This window comes from Ascaphus truei, chromosome 6, assembly GCF_040206685.1.
Source record: "Ascaphus truei isolate aAscTru1 chromosome 6, aAscTru1.hap1, whole genome shotgun sequence".
NCBI lineage: Eukaryota > Metazoa > Chordata > Amphibia > Anura > Ascaphidae > Ascaphus > Ascaphus truei.
Window position 1 is genome coordinate 83,250,700 of NC_134488.1, and position 19,969 is coordinate 83,270,668.

Below are 19,969 nucleotides of genomic sequence, written 5' to 3' on the forward strand. Positions count from 1 at the left end.
CAAGAATGGAGGATCTGCAAAGCGCAGAAGGTCCAGGAGGGCGGACAGGCCGAGAGAGAACCGCAAGAATGGAGGATCTGCTAGGCGCAGAAGGTCCAGGATGGCGGATGGAGGCCGAGGAAGAGATCGCACCTGTTCTGTGCGAGTATGGGGAACAAGCTACAGAAGAGACTTTTGTGAGACTGTTATGTAATGGCGTGAAAGCTGCGGCTGCGCCGTGTTTGTCCTGCTTATGCCCTTGGGATCATAACCCTGAGGATAGCAAGGATGACAGTGTTGTGAGATGGGAGGAACGAAATGGACTTGCTTATCATTCGATACACAAACAACCAAACGCTACCTCAAATGTGATGCAAAAAGATAATATGAACCAAGATGGCGGTTCCCGCGTTCCCGGGACACTGCGTGGGCCAGCTGCAGAAAGTCTTGCAACTTTGCAGTTTGCTGAATGTTGGCCAGGATTGGTGCCAACGAGAAAACCCCACCCTGTTGGGGAGTATGGCGTGAAAGCTGAAGCCGCGCCCTCGTGGACTATGACTCATTCCGCCCCTGTGCTGGGTCAGCCTACAAGTCTACGAGACCTCCCACTAGTTTCAACCAGGGGGAGTGGTTTGCAGTTCCACCGGATGTGGATGGAGACGGTAGGAGCAGGGGTTGCCAAACCAGCCCCTGCACTCCAGTTACGAAGAGCCATTGACCAGTATAGACCATTGAAGCGAGTCCCTCCACTGGTAAATATGGCTGGTGTCTCTGAACAAGTCGAACAGAGTCCCTTGATTACTACACATCCCTACTCGGCTCCAAGAGGTTTCCTGATCCTCCGGGTAGAGGGTGTAGAGACTGTGGCGTGTCTCTGCCTGCAGTGCAGACTGCCGGGTGGAGCCGTGGGCAGTGAGGCCCAATGCCCTCATTGTGGACTGCAGTATTTGTGGCCCATGCCGACTTTTGTGCCGGTGCAAGCTGAGGAAGCCAAGGAAGATGTCCCTATGATGGCAGCGGAACTTCCGGGCACATTATGGCGAGTAACCACGGGTCCCGAAGAACCGGGACCAGAGTGGGTTTTTAAGAAAGAGAAACATTGTCATCGACGGGGTGACAAAAGATGCGCACACCGACGATCACCTACCGGGATGCCCCGACCGAATGCAAAACTAGAGTCCTCGGACGAGGAGTGCGCAAGGCTGTCGGATGCGCTGGATATGATGCCGGAGTACCATACCAGTGGTACACCTTGGCGAGATGCCATCCCTCGTGGTGTGGACACACGGAGTCGCGTGTCACCAGTACCGAGACAGCCCGAGCAGCGGAGTCCCACGTGCGTGGTGACTAGCGGTTCGGATGGAGGCCGATCCACCCCGACACTACGGAGTAGTAAGTCACGGCCGTGCTTATCTCAGGCTCCGGGGGTGGTGATTAAAGAAGAGCGGAACCAGGCCTAGACGGGATCGCGCAGGAGCAGGGGCGTTGCCGGATGTTCTTGTGGAGGAAGAGGTCTCGATTGGGGACCCAACCCAAGATGGCGACGAGTCACTTGTGTGCATGGAGAATGTTCCGGATGACCAGAGCGGGCTCGAGTGTAAAATGATCGCGCCTCTGCGGTCGAGCAGCGGAAGCCGGTCGCCTACGCCGAGGAGGAATGGGCGATCGATCCGGTGAGTAAAGAGCCCCAGCACTGGCGAAGAGGAGAGACTTTGTGGCGAAGCCGAGTCAGGTATTGCCGAGGAGCAGGTCGTAGCCCTGCCGATACCTACTGTCCGGCCCTATCACCAAACCCCATCCAACCCCAGAGTTAGCCCCAAGGCCTTAGATAAAGCCCCTGTCCCAGTCGTTTTCGCGTTTGGGTCAACTTCTAGTCTAGGGATGTCAGGGGATTCCTGGGTCACTTCCGAGGAACGGACTGGGAGCCTGGACTGGGGAACATCCGATGATGGATCGGTGGGAGGAGGGAGGATTTCCCGACAAGTGTCGTTGTCTAGTGACTGTCCTAGTGTATTGAGTGTCACCATTGGGAATAAGTCACAGCGCCGGGGAATTGCTGCACCATCTGAGGGTACTTCGGGGGTATCTTCTGTGGGGCCCGAAGAAGAGGAATCCCTAGAGTCCAGGCAAGAGGAGATCAGGGAGACTAGAGGGTGGGCGCCTCTGTATGAGGGATATGTAGCGTGGCTTGACCGCACCCGATTAATTCTGGAAAGGGATGGGGTGGTGGATCATTGGTGGGCTACAGGGGAGTTCGATGATGATGCTTACCTCAAAGAGTTACGAGTAAGGTGGGGTAAGATTAAGCAAGGGTTAATTACGCCCAAGGGTCCCGAGGGGTTAGAGGATCTCGTGGAACCAGACGAGCCCCTGTCATGGGTGTTGCCGGGGAGGGCGGGATACGCTAAATTGACCCGGTCCTGCCAGGCCGAGCGAGCTATCGCGGCTAAATATAAGAGGTCTCATGGACTTGAGTACCCTTATGTCCCCGAACCTCTGATGAGGGAGATAGAAGATAACCGGGAAAGGTGGCTCCGGGCTGACATTGAGTACTATATTGTCAGCAAGGGAGGTGCAATTGTGGGAATTCAGGCTGAACAGAGGGTTTCTCAACTGATGAGGGTTTGGAAGATCGGGCGCAGTATCTACATGCATAAAGTGGTGTACTGCAATGAGCGAGGCCTGCCCCGGGAGTATAGCGTTACGGTGACCGATGCAGCGGGAAGGGAGGTGAAGAAGCCAGACCCTAGACAATACTATTAGGTGGTTGAATAGATAGAGTCTGTGATTAGTCTAGCGCCCCCTGCTGGTCAGAGTGGGCGTACTATTATGACATTATTATGTAAATGTAATGATGTTTGAAACTTTATTTGTGTGTTCTTTTGCAGTGTTTCCTGGAGCAAGGTACACCAAATTTAGGACCCAGCCGGGACGGTGGGGATTCACCAGGGGGAGTATATAGCCATGCATAATAATGGTATACTACTTTCCTCTCTGTTGGCAGTAAGTCCTGGTAAGTACAGGTATGCCAGCAGTAGTTATGGAGGTTTTCCCTCATCCATGGTGAGGTGCCCTATGTATGGATGGGAGTGGCTGCATGCTCTGAGTCCCTGGATAGTGACATCAGAGATGTGCTTGCCCCCTGAGGTATATAAGGCACAACACTGTCAGTTAAGAGTGGTTGTTGCTAAAGTGTTTGGCTCCTGTGAAAGGGATTGCAGGATAGCTTTGTGACCCTAGTGCTGTAACTAGTGGCACAAGTTTACAGATCAAGCCTGTCAAGGCCACACTGTGTCCAGGGACCTGGCACAGGGGTGATCTCCCTACAGGGAGAGGGGATCCCACTCCAATTCGGGAGGGCGTACCTGGCAAAGGGACAGCACGGAGAAATGTGCGGCTAGAGCTGAGAGCTGCATGGGGCAGTCTACTACATTCAGATCGTCAATAAAGATGCCCTTGTTAAAGATACCCCCACTGTGTGAGTGTGAGATTACTTTACAGTGGCAGTCACCACCGAGAAGGAGTTCCTCACCAGGACCATCTCCCTGCGGAAGCATAGATCCTGATGAGGTGGAGGCGCTGCGCATGATGTAAGTTGGACTCGCACCCACTACCTCAGCTACCTGTTCCTGATGACATCCCCTAATACCATCATGCGGGAGACGCAGGAGTCCTGTTACTTGCAGGTGCACCACCATACACGATCACGTAATGGGGACTGGCTAGACCACACGGGCCAATGTGAGATTGGGTGGGTCAGACAGGAGGGAATACCCGTTACATATGCAATCACTTATTTCAGAACCAGCCTTTGTTCTCATATGTCACATAAAAAATATTGGATAGCCTGTTATTAACAATTTAGTAGGGTGAATAAACAGTTCATTCATCCTTTTGTACTGTATTTAGCAGTTTAACATTTAGTCAGAAATGTTGAGTTCAAAATGTAACCTATTGAAAAATGGAACATCTATTGTCCGAAACAGAATGTTATGATGAAGTGCTAGTAAAATCATTGTTTTTTATACACGTGCAACATTGTTTCATACCAGTGGTTAGTGGCTGCATTCTCAGATCTCATTCGTCACATTACTGCAGAGAACATATTTCATGCTTCACTATATACAATCTACAAACTGAAGATGGGCGAATGTGTAAAAATTGAAGTCGCAAAGTCTTTATGGGTGTTTGAACAATTTTCAATTCATAGACAGATATTCGTGGGTGCTTTGGACAGAAACACATTTTGGGGCAAGAGAGAGCCCTATTTTAGCATAGTCCCAAGTGTTACAGTGGCTAGACAAAGTTTGTGAACCACGTAGGATTTTCACATATTTCAAACTTAAAATGCTATTAGATCTTAATCTAAGTCCTAATAAAAAAATCAAAATAACCTGAACAAATAAATGGCACAAAAACATGAAACTTTTTCAACATTTATTTATCCACAAATGATTCAATATTCAACAACCATGTGTGGCACCATTGAGCAGCAATGACTTCAACAAAACATTTCCTGTAACTGCTGGTCAGTTTCTTACATCGGTTTTGGGGAATGTGTGCTCATTCCTCCTTACAGAACTGTTTCAACTCAGTGACATTTGAGGGCTTCCTTGGATGGACAGGTCGCTACAGGTCCTGCCCCAACATTTTGATGGGGTTTAGGTCCGGACTTTGACTAGGTTATTATAAAACACGGAATTTCTTATTCTGCAGCCATTCTTTTGTAGATCTGCTTGTATGTTTAGGATCATTGTCTTGCTGCATGAGTTTTGTTTTAGCTTCAGCTCACAGACGGATGGCTTACATGCAGAATCCAGTAGAACAATGCAGAATTCAGTATAATTTCTACTATGTGATCTGTATCTCTATTCTTAAAGGGAGGGAAGCATATTCTACCTTATTGACTGGCTTCCATCCCTTTATGATGACGTTGCATCATAAAAAATAAAATAAAAAAAGGAAGCCATCAAATGGTACATCAACCTATTGAATTAATGATATACTATTTGTCAGTCAAATGTGACATCACAGGCCTTATACACTATGAGGCCTGTAACATCTCATTTGACCCCAAGAAACTGTCGGATGTATTGATTGTCAATGTGGTTATCTGTACCCTCAGAGCGTCATGGATAAACACATTGCCAGTCAATGGGCATCCATAAAACAAAAATACACAATTAAATCAAATACAATCAATGTGTTTCTTACCTTTGCGGGATGAAGATTCATCCTTCCCATCCCATAGCGGCACCAACTCTGGACCAACGATGCAATGATCCTCATCAGCATGATACGCAGAAGTCTATGATCCTCAGTTGATTGCAGAGGAGAACCCGGTGAGTAGTTCTTTCTTCTTTCCTTTCTATTCCTCTTATCCATCCTTTTCTTCTTTCTTCTCCAACAACTCCAGGAGATGTTGATCCGACAGTTTCTTGGGGTCAAATGAGATGTTACAGGCCTCATACTGTATAAGGCCTGTGATGTCATATTTGACAGACAAATGGTATATCACTAATTCAATAGGTTGATGTACCATTTGATGGCTTCCTTTTTTTATTTTATTTTTTATGATGCAACGTCATCTTAAAGGGATGGAAGCCAGCCAATAAGGTAGCATATGCTTCCCTCCCTTTAAGAATAGGGATACAGATCACATAGTAGAAATTATACTGTTTTTGAAAAGATTGTTTTGCTATACTGATGCATGCCATATTCCATATTAGCGATACGGTAGCAACATAATATTTCTTCTAATAACATACATTGCAGTCTACTGTATGTACTATATAAAGGCAAAAGTTGTGGCCTCATAGAGGTCTCCCTTGCACCACTGCCTTATATACTGTACACATTAAAAAAAAATCTGTGTAGCTTCTAATGCTGCATTGATCAGGTCTTGGTTACCTAGACAATAGTCAATCATTGAAAATTCATATTTGCAGCTATCTTATTTATACTTGTTTCATTCAATGATGGTTTCGATGCTCTCAGACCATTTGGGATTTCAGACTCTCACTTAAGCATCTGTCTTGGACTGCACTTTAAACAGTACCTCTGCACCAATCCTATAAAACTACTGATAGGGGGATTGTCAGATTCTCTCTGCTTCTGTTAAAGTTTTAGCCTTATAGAGTTGAGGTCATAACTACACATGTATCTGGAACTCTAGTTACCTTTTGATATGTTGTTCAGAAACCTTTATTTCTAGTTTTATTATCTACAGTACACTGGATATGCCCACATGAAATGATAAATTATACCAATAAGAATTATTAACTGGGCTGGGATGCAATAACCTGCTTGATGGCTAGCAATGTCTAGCTAGCATATATTGTTCTTCCGCCACAACTTCTGACACTAAATACAGAACCTCTTTAACAGTTAACGGATGTTTGATTTATCCAAATACCATAATTGTCTGTGTATAAACGTTCTCGGATTTCTGGTGTTTCAGAAACACCTAACACCTGCTTCCTAAATAGTATGACACAATCTAAGTGGGCTATAAGTTTGTCATCAGTGTACATTTTGCGAGACACTGCTATAGTCCGTTTAAATTCAAGGCACTCAGTTAAAAATTAGACATCTGGCAGCTAGCTTCCAGTGCATCTTCTAAATAATTCAAAAACTGAAAAAAAAATACTAGTTTAATGAAACTTTAAACAATGACATTGTTCACCATTAACAGATAGAACAGAAAACATCTGTGTGATTGTATAAGCATGAATCCCATGAAATTCATTCATAAGTAATTATGTTTACACTGTCTGTAGCAGTTTACTGAAAGATTAGCAATGTATAAAATATGTCCATATGGGTAAATGTGAAATGAACTATCTTGCCAAACTTCCTTTTCACAGTTGAATGTCACTGTTAGTGTTCCAAATGTTCATTTACTTTTTCTCAAAGTCAAATCAACAATAATGGAACAAAAAGAAAATCTGCTGAAGGACAATACCACCATTATGTCCTACGCACTCTATTACTTATGGTAGTAAGCAGATGGGCACATTGAACTGATAAGAGCCAAGAGGTCTGACAAGTTGTAGGGTTTAAGTTTGATGTCATGTAGAGTATAAAATAATGATTAGGAATATCAATCTTATAATCTCACCTGCAGTCACACTGCGCTAAAAAAAGAAAACACTAGTGAGGGCCCCCAGCATAGCTATGAAGGGACATCAGTCTTACTCATTCGACTGAACTTTGAGGTTAAGTATCATTGCTTTATACTTTTATTTCTTGGCAAACTTTGACTTCTCTCTGTGCTGGGAAAGTACAATGCCCTTCGATCATTAGAGTTGATACATCTTATTTGGATGGCTAATGTTGGTATTAAACATATGCCCAAGGATAAATATATTGTTGGCATAATACCATGATGAGTTTATTGTGCAATTAATTATTTAAAACGACATTGAAAACTGAGCTCTCTCGTACCAAATAAAAGGACTGATGTGTAACCAGGTACCTTTAATAGGGAACAGCCAAGAGTACAATAAAATACCTTTTTCAAGCTTGATATATAGTATATATGCGGTATTTCTCTCACTGACACATTGTAGCGGGACACACATAACACGCCAGCGGGAACAGACACCATGTTTGAATTAAGCACTTGCAAAAAAGGGGCAGGGCTAACACATTCTCTCACCCACTGGCATGCGCCAGCAGCAGGCAATGACGCCTGCTACATCTGTATTTGACACAAGTTTATAGGTACTGCAACTAGATTAAAGCCAATGTAGTCCCTGTGGTTTATATTTTATATGTACAAAAATTGGAGAAATAATAGAGCACTACAAACTAACATTAAAGCATCCCACTAAGTAGGTCCAAATACTATGTACAGAGGTACACCCCACATGGTTTACTAATGTAAACAAAGCAAAAGTAGAGCAAAGTATCAATGGTTAACATATGCAGATACATTTTCAAACTGAAACTCTAAACATCAAGTTAGCCCCAGAATACCTTAGGAATTTTTTTGAATGTTCTAATAAAGACAAAGCACTCAGAAATATAACAGTTTACAATCAAGTATCATTTTATTGACTGCGAGATATTATGATTTTTGGCAACGTGAGCCTCAAAACTAAACAACAAATGTCATTAAATATATTGCTTTTGTTGGAAGTTAGCTAATGGATTTTAAAAGGGTATCTTTAAATGGTTCTGTGCTGGTCCACACTTGGCGTCGAGGAATCATAACACCCACTAAAGTGAACCTGTCATTGAAATACTGTAAATATTCCTTCTCACTCATGTCACAGAGTAAAAAGGGCATTTTTCACTGATTTTTATAACAGAATAGAACAACGCACAATGATTCGGGGTGAAGTGCAGTGTAGTTAGTTAAAGGCTAATTGGATCGAAATGAGTTGTTTAAACCATAACAACAATAGTGATTTTCATGTCATTGTCAGCTACTGTATAATATGGCATCTATTTGCAAAGTCATCTTCCATACTTGCATACTGTATGCTTACTGTATGTTTCTGAATCCCAAACAGGGTTGTACAAGGAACAAGAATTTTGAAAATCTTTCTATACACAATAATCACATTAATAGATAACACTATATTAGCTTGTTTCTGTTCTTTTCTTAAAAGTGACATTATAGGTGCCACAGATACTGAAGATACCACTTTCCTTACTGGAAGGATCTTCAAAATTAGAAATTTTCTCACTTTCTCCAGCAAGTTAATCGTTTATATCTTGAAATGCAAGTATGGACTTCTCTATGTCAGTAGGACTGAACAAGTGTTTGTAGGACGTAAGTAAGAGCATTTTTGCTCTATTAAGAGTATCTTATTAAACAAAACAAAAACTGACCTTGTTGCAAAACATTTCCTTGCTCTGGGCCAGTCTTTGCCTGTTAATTGAAAATTGATTGAGGTAACCTATCTAGCATTCTGTTATACAGAGAGATGCTAAATGGTAATTACATTTTGTTTCCGCTAGCAAATTGTAGCCTGCAGATATGTTTTGTTGAGGCCATGGCCAACGCAATTTTGACTACAGTGGGGGAGGATTCACTATACTCTTTTAAAGTTAAATCGGTAGGAAAATAACCTGACGTTGCACAAAAATTAGATTGCAGTACAATTTCAAGGTCACGGAGGCTTGAGTTGGGTGCATATAAGATAGTTTCATCAGAATACATGTGCATAGAAGTTCTCTTAAACTGTGGACAGGACATTTATACAGTTAGAAAATGTAACGGCCCCATAACAGAGCCATGGGGTATCCAAAGGTAACATCAAAGTGGTTAGAGTTACAGTCACAGATGCACTCTTATTTATCTGAGATATCTCTGATAAATAAAGAGATAAACCAGTTTTAAAATGTGGTCCAATTCCGGAGTACTGGAGCTTGTTTAACATAATAGTGTGGTCAACAGTATCAAGGGCCTCTGCAAAATATAGGACTATTGCACCAGTCAACTCTCCATGTTCCATTCCACACTGGATCTCATTGCATATTTTTAAGAGGGTTGTAGCTCTGGAGTGACATAGTCGAACACCAGATTATAATTCACGAAGGAAAATTAACCTCTAACTTAATTAGAAAATAACAACTTTTTCGATGATTTCTTCTAGTCAGAAGTATGGTATTCACCCCCCACTCCCCAAGGGGAGGGGGCAGAAGGTGCCAGAGCCCTGAAAACCTCTACGTGATACCAGTCTCTCTCAAGAGGGAGAGACACCTGCCTAAATTTACATGTGCAGCCCCTTAAGTACTGAGGGGGAAGGTGCAATGACTGAGCCCCTTATTGGGTAGAACACAGGCCTTAGCCCACCTCCTCCCCTGTCACTCAAGGAGCTGCTTGTTGGTGGGGAAAACCCTGGATTGGTCCTGACACTGCCTGCACTGTTACCAATGCCTGTGTGTCAGGGAGGGCAGATTAGTATCCAAGCCAGGCATGCCTGCACTAGTAAAGGTAGAATAGAGGTAGGTCTGAAGTTGGACATAAGGCCTTTGTCACCATTTTTGAAAACTGGGATAACTCTGGCGGATTTGGCCAGAAGACAAAATACAGTTGATAATGAGGTTGGTTTAGCAATGACAAGGGCACTAAGACATATTACTTTAGATGGCAATTACAGTAGGCATTCCCATTTTGGCTATTTAGCTTAAATGTTAAGAGCTCCCTCAATGGGCGCCTAAATAGCCACATTGGCAATCAATGTACACCCAAAATAAATGTATTACTTACCCCTGCCAGGATTAAGGCCGTCCTCTTCATCCATAGGGGCACCTGCAGAAAAGTCCAATGAAGGGTCAATGCTCAACCATCCAGAAAAATAAATAAAAAATAATCCAAGGCCAATGTCTAATACAAATTAAAAAGCCAAAAACCATGAAAATGAAACCTATCCTGATAGAAATTTTTAAAATGAAAATCCACAAAAGTATTTCAAAATAATCCATGCCTGATGGCACAAAAATAAACAAAACATAATCCATTCCTTTGGCCTATTAGCATTTACTGTAGGTTTTTTTTTTGGGGGGGGTGGGGGGTGGGGGGGGATAGATTATGGAGTTAGCTGCCCTGGGGAGGGAAGTTAGGCCAACTGAATGGGTTACAGGGGGGATGCTGGTGGTGGTGGGGGGGGGGGGGGGTTAACGCATTGAATGCCACAGCAGTTGTACCGCTATAATATATAATGGGCAGTAGGGTAGTTAGGGCATTCTTATTAACTCATTGTTTACCTTAGTGGCCTCAGAGGCATGTATATTCATGCCTTCATGTTGAATATGGCTTGCAATGGATTAATACACAGGTCATGGATACATTAATTGGCCTAGTCCAGGGTATTGACTTTGGCTTTCAATTTGCTAAGGCATTATAGGATGCCAAAATAGCCCACTTCAGAACCCTGGACAGGGCCAAATAATTTTCTGGTACCTAAGGCTGAGTCCATGGTCAGCGCTTAGGCGCTGGCCTGTGCTGAGGCGCGCTGATGCTTGTCAGTGAGCCCCTGCAGCCGCAATGAGAGCGGCTTTAGCAAGGGCTCGCGCACGCTTCCGCAGGCATGCAGAGGCATAGCACCTAAAAAAAAATCGTTTTGGCGCTCACGGGAGCGCAGGGCCAGTCACGTGAGCGGTTCGCCCAATGAGGGCGAACCAGCTCCATGACGTCACTGGCCCGCCCCCCGACATGCACCCGGACGGTGCGCGAACTAAGGCCAGGGAAAGCATCCGCTTTCCCTCAGCCTCAGCGCACATCCGCACGGCTGGAGTCACCATGGACTCAGCCTTACATTGGATATAGGCACGACCTAAAAAAAGCTTTTCAAAATGCGTTATTTCTCTCGTTAAGTTTAATGGACTGCTGAAGATATGCGTTGAGGTGGTTGTCATCTCTTTTGCATATGATTAGCACAAATGTCCGTTATAGTTAACAGGAGACCATTGTTACTTAAACGCTTAGTTACTGAGCTTTGAAGTTCCCTGTTGGCACGTAATGATACTGTATGTTTACTGATGTTAATGTATTGATAAGTATTTAATGGAGTTCTGAAGATTTTTTGTATACACCAGATGTTTTTGATTTACAGAGACCCAGTCTGTGCATTTGACTACATACAATAGTGTTACTTTTTACTATGTTTTCCATTGCTTGCCATTTATATTTATTTTTGTTCGAATTTGTCATGTTGTTGTTACCTATACTAATATGTTACCGTTACCATTAGTAATATTCAGATACAGTACTTTCCTTATTATCATGTTGTATCAATAATAGCTGCTCATATCAATTACAGTGGTTAACCATTCTCTCATTGTGCCTGGCCTTTAAAAATATTTTTTATTTATATAGCATCAGCCAGTGTATGCAGCACTTTACAGAGATATTATAAAGGATATAATACAAGAAAGAATAATATTGATAAGTGCATAATACATGAAAGTTGACATTGAGAAAAATGTATGGGTAATACTAATACTGCCCTCAAAATTAATCTATAAGTTTCCACTTATACTGTACTGTAGCAGTTTCTCTTATGGCTAATTCTGACCTTTCCCATTACTTAGGGTGGTTTTCATTGTCTGTGTTCTTAGATAGTTCTGTAGCTTTGCTTGTTACATGTTAATTATGTTTTTTTAATTTGATTTGTGAATATAGATGCAGCCACACTTTGTATTTGCTAAATGCTAAATGATCTTTCCTTAACCCTTTTTTTCATTTTGCTGTATGGACAGGACCTACTATGGTTGTTGCCCCTCATATAGAGGTAAAAGGGAAGGTTCACAGTGCTGTGTTAGGACCTGCATATTTGGTTATACCTTGACGTTGGTATGCAGGCTTATAGCGCTTTGGCCAAAGGGTTTAACTAAATAACCAAGATAATATTATTATTGAATTATTTAACTTTATACTTATTACCATATATATTTTGTCAAATTGGATGTAGCATTGGGCTTCCCTATCTTTTGTTATACCCTTTTTATTTATGTAATATTTGTCTTTATGCTGTGTGTATTTTATACTTATTCATACACAGTTGCAATCTTGATTGTTTTGATGGGTCTACAATACATTCACCTTTAGCAGTAATTCTGTGGTCTTCATTGTGTTAATACAGTTTAAGCCTGTGGAGAATTTCAATTGATGATTTGGATTAAAAAGAAGCAATAACAGGGTTTTCTTCTACAGTTCATTATGAAACCTTTGTATCTCTACCTTGTGGGGAGCCATCTTCACAGATAATTATGGTGATTAGCTATGTCCAGGGATTCTTGTTATTTTATACTGTCCATTTCTAATTACGCCGAGACAACTTTCCCTTGTCTTGTGTTCACTATACAATGTTATCACAAAAAGGACCACCTTTGAACTTTTAATAAAGAATGTAATGTAATGCTTCATATTGACTAAGCATATTAAGGAATGCTATTCGAGACCCTTCGGTGCTGGAAGACACCTTACAGAACATTTGACGTGAATGGGCTGCAAGGTGTTTTCCAGTGCAAGAAGGTGTCGTATGGCACAAGATCTGTTAGTAAATGGGACACAACATTGCCTTCCTAATCATATCACATTGAGTCATTGACCTTTATTCTATCAAGTGTGATAACACCAGTTTGAAGCTATCTCACAGAAAACCCCATTTACATTCATCGACCTTTCTGTGCTGTAGCTCCAGATTCAGGACATTGCACTTCATAGAATAAGGTCCATTGAATCAAGTGGAAGCAAATCATTGTCCTTTTCAAGAGACAACCCTATTTTTTATCCTTCCAAAAAATATAGGAAATAAGAGCAGATATCTGCAGAATTCAACTGGAAAAAAAAGCAAATAATGATTCTAGACATTAGGGAAAAGAATGTAAGCTGGTCATCAATGTGAAATGTATTTTGTAATTGAAGTTCATGGATTGTACCTTTTAGTACAGCTGTTGACAATAATAATGTATATCCCTTTAACATACAATTGGTCATTTATAAATGTCTACAATTTTTATTTATCTTTTTATTGAGTCTCTTTTGACAAGCAATACACAATTAAAAGAAAATGTTATATGTGTTTCATTGTAATACAACAAATAACCATTGTTGTGTGTCACCACATGACAGATCATACTCCTTCATATTGTGGGAGCTGTCAAATCTAAACTCTGTTTGTGAGGTCCAGAAAATGAATTAGCTTTATACCAAATGTCAATAGCACTTTGGAAGGAAAACTTGTACCATACACTTACTTATATCATGGTTTTACTTGTTTTCCTAATCCAGTTATTTCATCATCAAAGCACAATTCAAATTCAATATCTGTTGCCTCAGGGTGATCTTGACAAAGCATCTATTCTTAGTATAACTTTAAGTGTGGTGGTACAGTTCACTGATTAAAAACATCAATCTAATATCCTTGCAACCAAACAGCACACTGTTCATCAAAGAAATGAGGTTCGATCTTTGTAAAACCTAAAAAAGTGTCACGAAGTATGAAATATATTGCTATGGCATAGACCATAAGACATCCTGAGTAATTAACATGACACAAAGGAAAGTGACCATACTTATATGTTTCCCAATCTTTTAAATATGTGTGATTTGAATTGTATAGGGATTTTTTCATTGGCATTCTGGCAGTTCTTAAAAATAAGATCCATATAGCAGTAAGCAATTGACTATGTTTAAGTGCCAAGCAATGCTTTTGGTAGTGCTGAATGTACAGTACTTAAAGCTATCCGAATAAGAATCACAGAAAATCATTTAAGCTGATTGGCTTGTTCCTCAGTATGCTGTATACAGCCTGTTGAGCTAAAAGTTGGTAGCTTCCTTGGTGCAACGCCAAATACTGTAACTGTGCTTAAAAAATAAACTTCATAACAAAAAAATACAAGCAGTAGGGGCACTGGGATATAAGAAACTACGAAATTAATTTCTCCCTCAAGTTTAGAAGGCCTCTATTAATTCTAATGTCAGGCATATTCCATTACATTCTAACACATTTCCAGTCACAAGGAGTCTTGTTGGTTGGTAAAAAAAAAATCACTTGTAGGGGACCCTTTATAGGTATGGTAGTAGACAGAGAAGCAGGGCAGTGTCAAATTTTAAACGAGGGCAAATTAAATGACAAAAACATCGATTAAAATCTCCTCTCAGAGCATGTGTACAAAGGTTTTACTTGTTAGAACCATAGCAATCAAACATTCCTCTATTTGGATGTTTTATTTGGGAATACAGATGTGTCCAAGGTTAGTGCACTCACTCACATAATGTAGTATATTGCATTTAAATAGAGAATATCACTCATTTTCCATAGGATTGAATGGCAGTGATAAGGCAGACTATCACAAAATATCCCACCATAGCGTGCCAGCGGGTGCAATAACCTTGGCTTAATCTGTAGATATCAAAGGCTGAAATTATAAGGGAGGAAGACTGAGGCTTTCTAGGCAAGATGGTTATTATGAAATCCTCTAAGTTGAAAAAGGAACAAATCCTTTTGTCGAGTAGTTTGTGCAGGAAAAGCATATACATAATACATAGAGATCAGTCCTACCTACAAAAGTAGTATGTACATTTTCTCCCAAGTATATGCTTCCATTGTTTACAGCTCTAAACCTCATTCCTAACCACAAGCACATCTCACACCAAATTTCAGGGCCAGCTTGATAGCGGCGCCATCGGTGTGACTGCATTTGGCCCTGCGCTTACAGAGGCCCCACACACTTCCCCGGCCCAACTTCAGAAATCACAGTTTTATTGTTGCGCTAGTTAAAATTAACCACCACAACATTTAAACTGTTGGGTAACATAACTATGTATTTTAACCACGTATTATTTGTCATCTTAACTCTATGCCCAGGACATACTTGAAAACGAGAGGTAACTCTCAATGTATTACTTCCTGGTAAAACATTTGATAAATAAATAAATAAATAAATAAATGAAAGAAGATTAAAGAAAAGATAAAAAATAATTACAGATGAAGATAGAAGATGGTGATAGGAGATAAAAGAAATAAGATTTATTTTTTTAGCTGATGCTGATCTTCAAGGTGGATGGCGTTGGATTGCGGGTGATGATGTCGCGGTACGAGAGCTTGCAGATATGCTGGGATTCAGAGGAACAGTTCTAAAGTTACAGTGGCGACACACTTTATCCTTAGTAGGCTAGAGCCGCAAGCCCGGAGTGCCGTGCGTCATCGATGCGCGGTCACGCTTCATTGGGGGCGTGCGCGCATGGCGCGCATGCCCAGGGCTCCCTGAGGGAGCCCTGGGTTGCTCTATTGTGGGGGATGGCGGTGGGGAGCTCCGGGGGACCCGGTGGACCCGGAGAGGGGAGGGGGGCGCCTCGATCGGAGGACCGATCCTCCGAGGCTCTGGCGCGCGTGCGAGACATCTCGGCGCGCGCCCGGTATCTGTCGCGGCCGAGACTGGGTAAAGGTAAGAATAAACTCGGCCGCGACAGTAAGTAAAATATTGAATGTATGAAATTGTTTTTTTTCAGGTTTTTTTATTGTATTTATTTATTTTTATGTATTTGCTTGCCCATTGACTGATAATGTATTAATCTGTGACTTGGGTACAGATAAATACAGTGACAGCCAATGCATTTTTTGATAAATGCTTGTTTTCTATTGATTGTTAGTTTTTCAATTTGTTTATTGTTTGGATTCAATTGGGGGCTCTGCACTAAGCAGTGAGTTTTTGCCCGTGAGAATGACCCCCTCTTTCAAATCACAGTAAACTCGTGGCTAACTTGCGTGAAAATTTTCTAAATCTCATGGCAGGGCTAGGCACGCCTCAGGTTACAGCTTGGAAAATGGTTGACAACTGGCGGTTGCAGCTATACATGGATGGCGCAATACAAATAAATATATACAGTACATATGCCCAATACCAAATTATAATTTGGGAACTCAAATTTAGCAGCTTTCGCTCTTATTTCACTTACATTCTTCAACATAACAAATATAGTTTAATATATTATAGATTATAGAATTAAAATGAGAAAGATGCTGAGTTATTGTAGTTCGCATACAATAAAAGAGTGGATTCATTACTATTATTATATTCAACTGTGCCTTTGAATCATTATTGAGGCAAACAATAAATTGTATTGTATTGTATGTCTTTATTTATATAGCACCATTAATGTACATAGCGCTTCACAGTAGTAATACATGTAGTAATCAATAAATCAGACCTTTTCTTCTTTTTCATTTGCAAATTGCATCCCAGAACCTAAACATTTTGTAATTAGACATTAAAATCCAAACCAATAGCCGTGCAGCTAAAAGAGCACTGATTTGGCAGTCGAAGAAACTTGAAGGTTTTTTATAGTGTGTGGTGCATACTGTATGTTAAGCTAATTTCCAGCTTCTTCATCATAATAACTATGCACAGATATGCATGGAACAAAAAAAAATTCTACATTCTTTCAAGCTTTCTAGGCGTATTACTGGTAGTGAAGGAAACATTACATACTGTACGTGAAGACTGTAAGAATTTCTTTTTACAGAAGAAAAACAAAGTTAACTTCAAAGTATTATCTCCCCTCCCTGGAATGTATTGACTTTTAAGAGGATCATTTATCCTAAATAAAAGCCTACTGGAGTCTAGCTTATAGGTCATTGGTTAAAATGGACTTGTTGTTCAAAGGTGCAGACAATATAACAATTTTGTGAATTTGAGTTGCTTACCTGAGATAGTTGGAGTCCCGTGAGAAATTGAAACATACTGCTGCAGTATGCCACGGTGTACTGTTTATAAGGTTTAAAGTCATTGCTGCTGCTGCTGTAGATAATTTCCATGAAGCTTAAAGGTTCCTCTGAAATTGAAGATTGAGGTCACTCACATTGTTCAGAAAAGGGGTAATCCTACCGAACAATTGCAATCTGAATCATACTGCTACAATGTCATGAGATGTCAGAAAAAATCCAATATTTGGCAGCATAGAGATAATACTTATAGTTCTTTAACTACCATAGGTTATGGATTTAGTTTTAATAAAAGAAGTCATGTCACCTACTACTCATCCCGCCCCAAAAATAAATAAATAAGAGGAATAAAAAATCGCCTGTGGCTCCAGTATGCAGGAGTTTCTGTTCTGTAGACCATAAACTGTAAGCATTTTAGTATAAGACAAACTTATGTTGTTGAACTCACCTTTTAAATGTAGATAACACGCACAAAGTAAAAAAACATATTCTTAACTGGCACAGGGAGACCAACTGGAAAGAAATACTGTATAATCCCAACACACTGTGTACTGTACCTGCTTTTCGAAAACTGTGTCTGATGCCCAGGGACTATTTTCCATCCAAACCCCCAACTCATTTCCAAATCCTGCAGGTCAGATGCACCGCCGCGTTGTCAATTTGACATTGAGGAAAAAACATTTACCTTTTATCACAACCATTTGCTAAACATACTTCATACTGCATATTCTTCACAAACACTTGTCAAATACACATTTTAAACAGCTTAGATCATCATGAGAATGTTGAAAAATCAATGAATCAATAGAAAAGACAGTTTGGATTATTTATTTATAGAGTATTTTACCAGGAAATGAATACATTGAGAATTATCTCTCAGTTTCAAGTATTTCTTGGGTACAAAATAAAGTTAAAAATATTACAATTTACAGTTACAAACATTTTTCCAATTGGAAACAGCCACAGTTTTGAAGGAATTTAGGCAGGAAGGGGCTAAGGTACATTGGCCAAGCAGTGGGTTATACAGTAAAAGAAAGAAAAGCAACTGAACCTTGGGACTATTTCTGAGAGGCAGATCTAAGGAGATAAGTGCTGTGTACAGTAGGGGGTAAAGCCTGCTCAGATAATAATAATAGTTTGTTCTTGTATAGCGCTGCTAGTTTTACGTAGCACTTTACAGAGACATTTGCAGACACAGTCCCTGCCCGGTGGAGCTTACAATCTATGTTTTTTTGGTGCCTGAGGCACAGGGTGATAAAGTGACTATGGGCCTCATGCAGTAAGCGTCGATTAAGTGAAATCGGGAAGCTTACCGATTAGTCATGTTAATGGCGATTTTTCCTCTCCGTATGCAGTAAGTGCCGAATACATTCAAAATCAACCCGAAAACAAATCCGCCCACTCTCACGATGATTAGCCGATCACACACAGGTGTATCGGCGTGCGTGGCGGGGTGCTGATAGGTTGCCCAATCACAAATCTTGCTGAATCAGGCGAAACAAGCATGTTTTGGATTGCGCGCCATATTTAAAGGCAACGTGTACTGCTAATCATTCTCTGTGTTGTTGGAGTGAGAGAGAGAGAGACGCACAGAGCTGGCTGATTGAACATTTGCATATTGACGGAGAGACTTGTTGTGTATTGGGTGAGCTTTGTCCATTGTTGTTTTGTTTACATCTTTGTCTTGTTTTATATGTGGAAGTGTTTCGTGTGATTGGCTGTACATTTATTGTCTGTTTTTTGTGAGTGCTGGAAGTATGCCCGCAAAGCGTGGGAAGAGTGATGCTGGTGGGAGTGGGAGTGCTACTCGTGCGAGTACGCGTCGGAGTGAACGTACTGTTCAGGGGAGTGATGTTGCTGGTGCACCGAGTGGTGTTGCTGGGAGTGGGAGTGTTGTTGCTGGGAGTGGGAGTGCTGTTGCTGGGAGTGGGAGTGCTGTTGCTTGGAGTGGGAGTGCTGTTGCTGTGAGTGGGAGTGTTGTTGCTGTGAGTGGGAGTGTTGTTGCTGGGAGTGGGAGTGCTGTTGCTGGGAGTGGGAGTGCTGGTGCTAGGAGTGGGAGTGCTGGTGCTAGGAGTGGGAGTGCTGGTGCTAGGAGTGGGAGTGCTGGTGCTAGGAGTGGGAGTGCTGGTGCTAGGAGTGGGAGTGCTGGTGCTGTGAGTGCTGCTGGTGGCGCAGTTGCTGATGGGGTGGATGGTGGTGGCGTGCTTGCTGGTGGGCAGCTTTTGGAGGCTCTTCCATTGGAAGAAGGAGAGTCCAGTCAGCACCAGCCAAGCTCTGACCCTAAACCTGCTCGGAAGAAACGTGTGGAGAAGCCACGTAATCCTCGCTTCAATGACCAGGAAAATACAGCTCTTGTCACTGGCATTCTGGAGCACTATGACAGTATATATGGACATTTACTAGGTAAGTGTACCTTTACATTTATTATTCAAATACATGTGATCCTAGGTCATCTGAGTTTTGTTCATATGCAAATATGGGTTCAGAATATCTTTCTATGTTAATTAGTCTGGAAACACAGCTTTTTATCATGCCTTACAAGGACAACTAAACACAGGCGGTCAATTTGCCATAACTGCATACAATATGAATGCAACCTTGCTTACATGTATAGGTTTAGTAGTGAATGCTCATGTGCTTCACATATTACACCTAAAACAGCATGTTTGCTATCTCTTGGAACAGCTAGCAGTGTAGGAAACTGGTGCTTCTATTATTATTAATTTACCTCATATATTTTATATGTTTTTCAAGGGCGGACAAGTTCAGCAAGCAGAAAAGAAATGTGGGACACAATAGTCATT

The 19,969-nt window shown here is 41.4% G+C and overlaps 1 long non-coding RNA gene and 1 pseudogene across 1 annotated transcript in view; one reads left to right on the forward strand and one right to left on the reverse strand.

The window, feature by feature from the left end:
* Positions 1-8,769, forward strand: part of LOC142496622 (peptidyl-prolyl cis-trans isomerase D-like) — a 60,401-nt pseudogene extending 51,632 nt beyond the window's left edge.
* The window catches only part of LOC142496501 (uncharacterized), a 154,152-nt gene that overhangs the window by 65,241 nt on the left and 68,942 nt on the right, over positions 1-19,969 (reverse strand). The window contains exon 2 of the long non-coding RNA XR_012802022.1: positions 17,148-17,275. This is a non-coding gene — a long non-coding RNA (uncharacterized LOC142496501). The remainder of the gene's footprint in view (positions 1-17,147; positions 17,276-19,969) is intronic.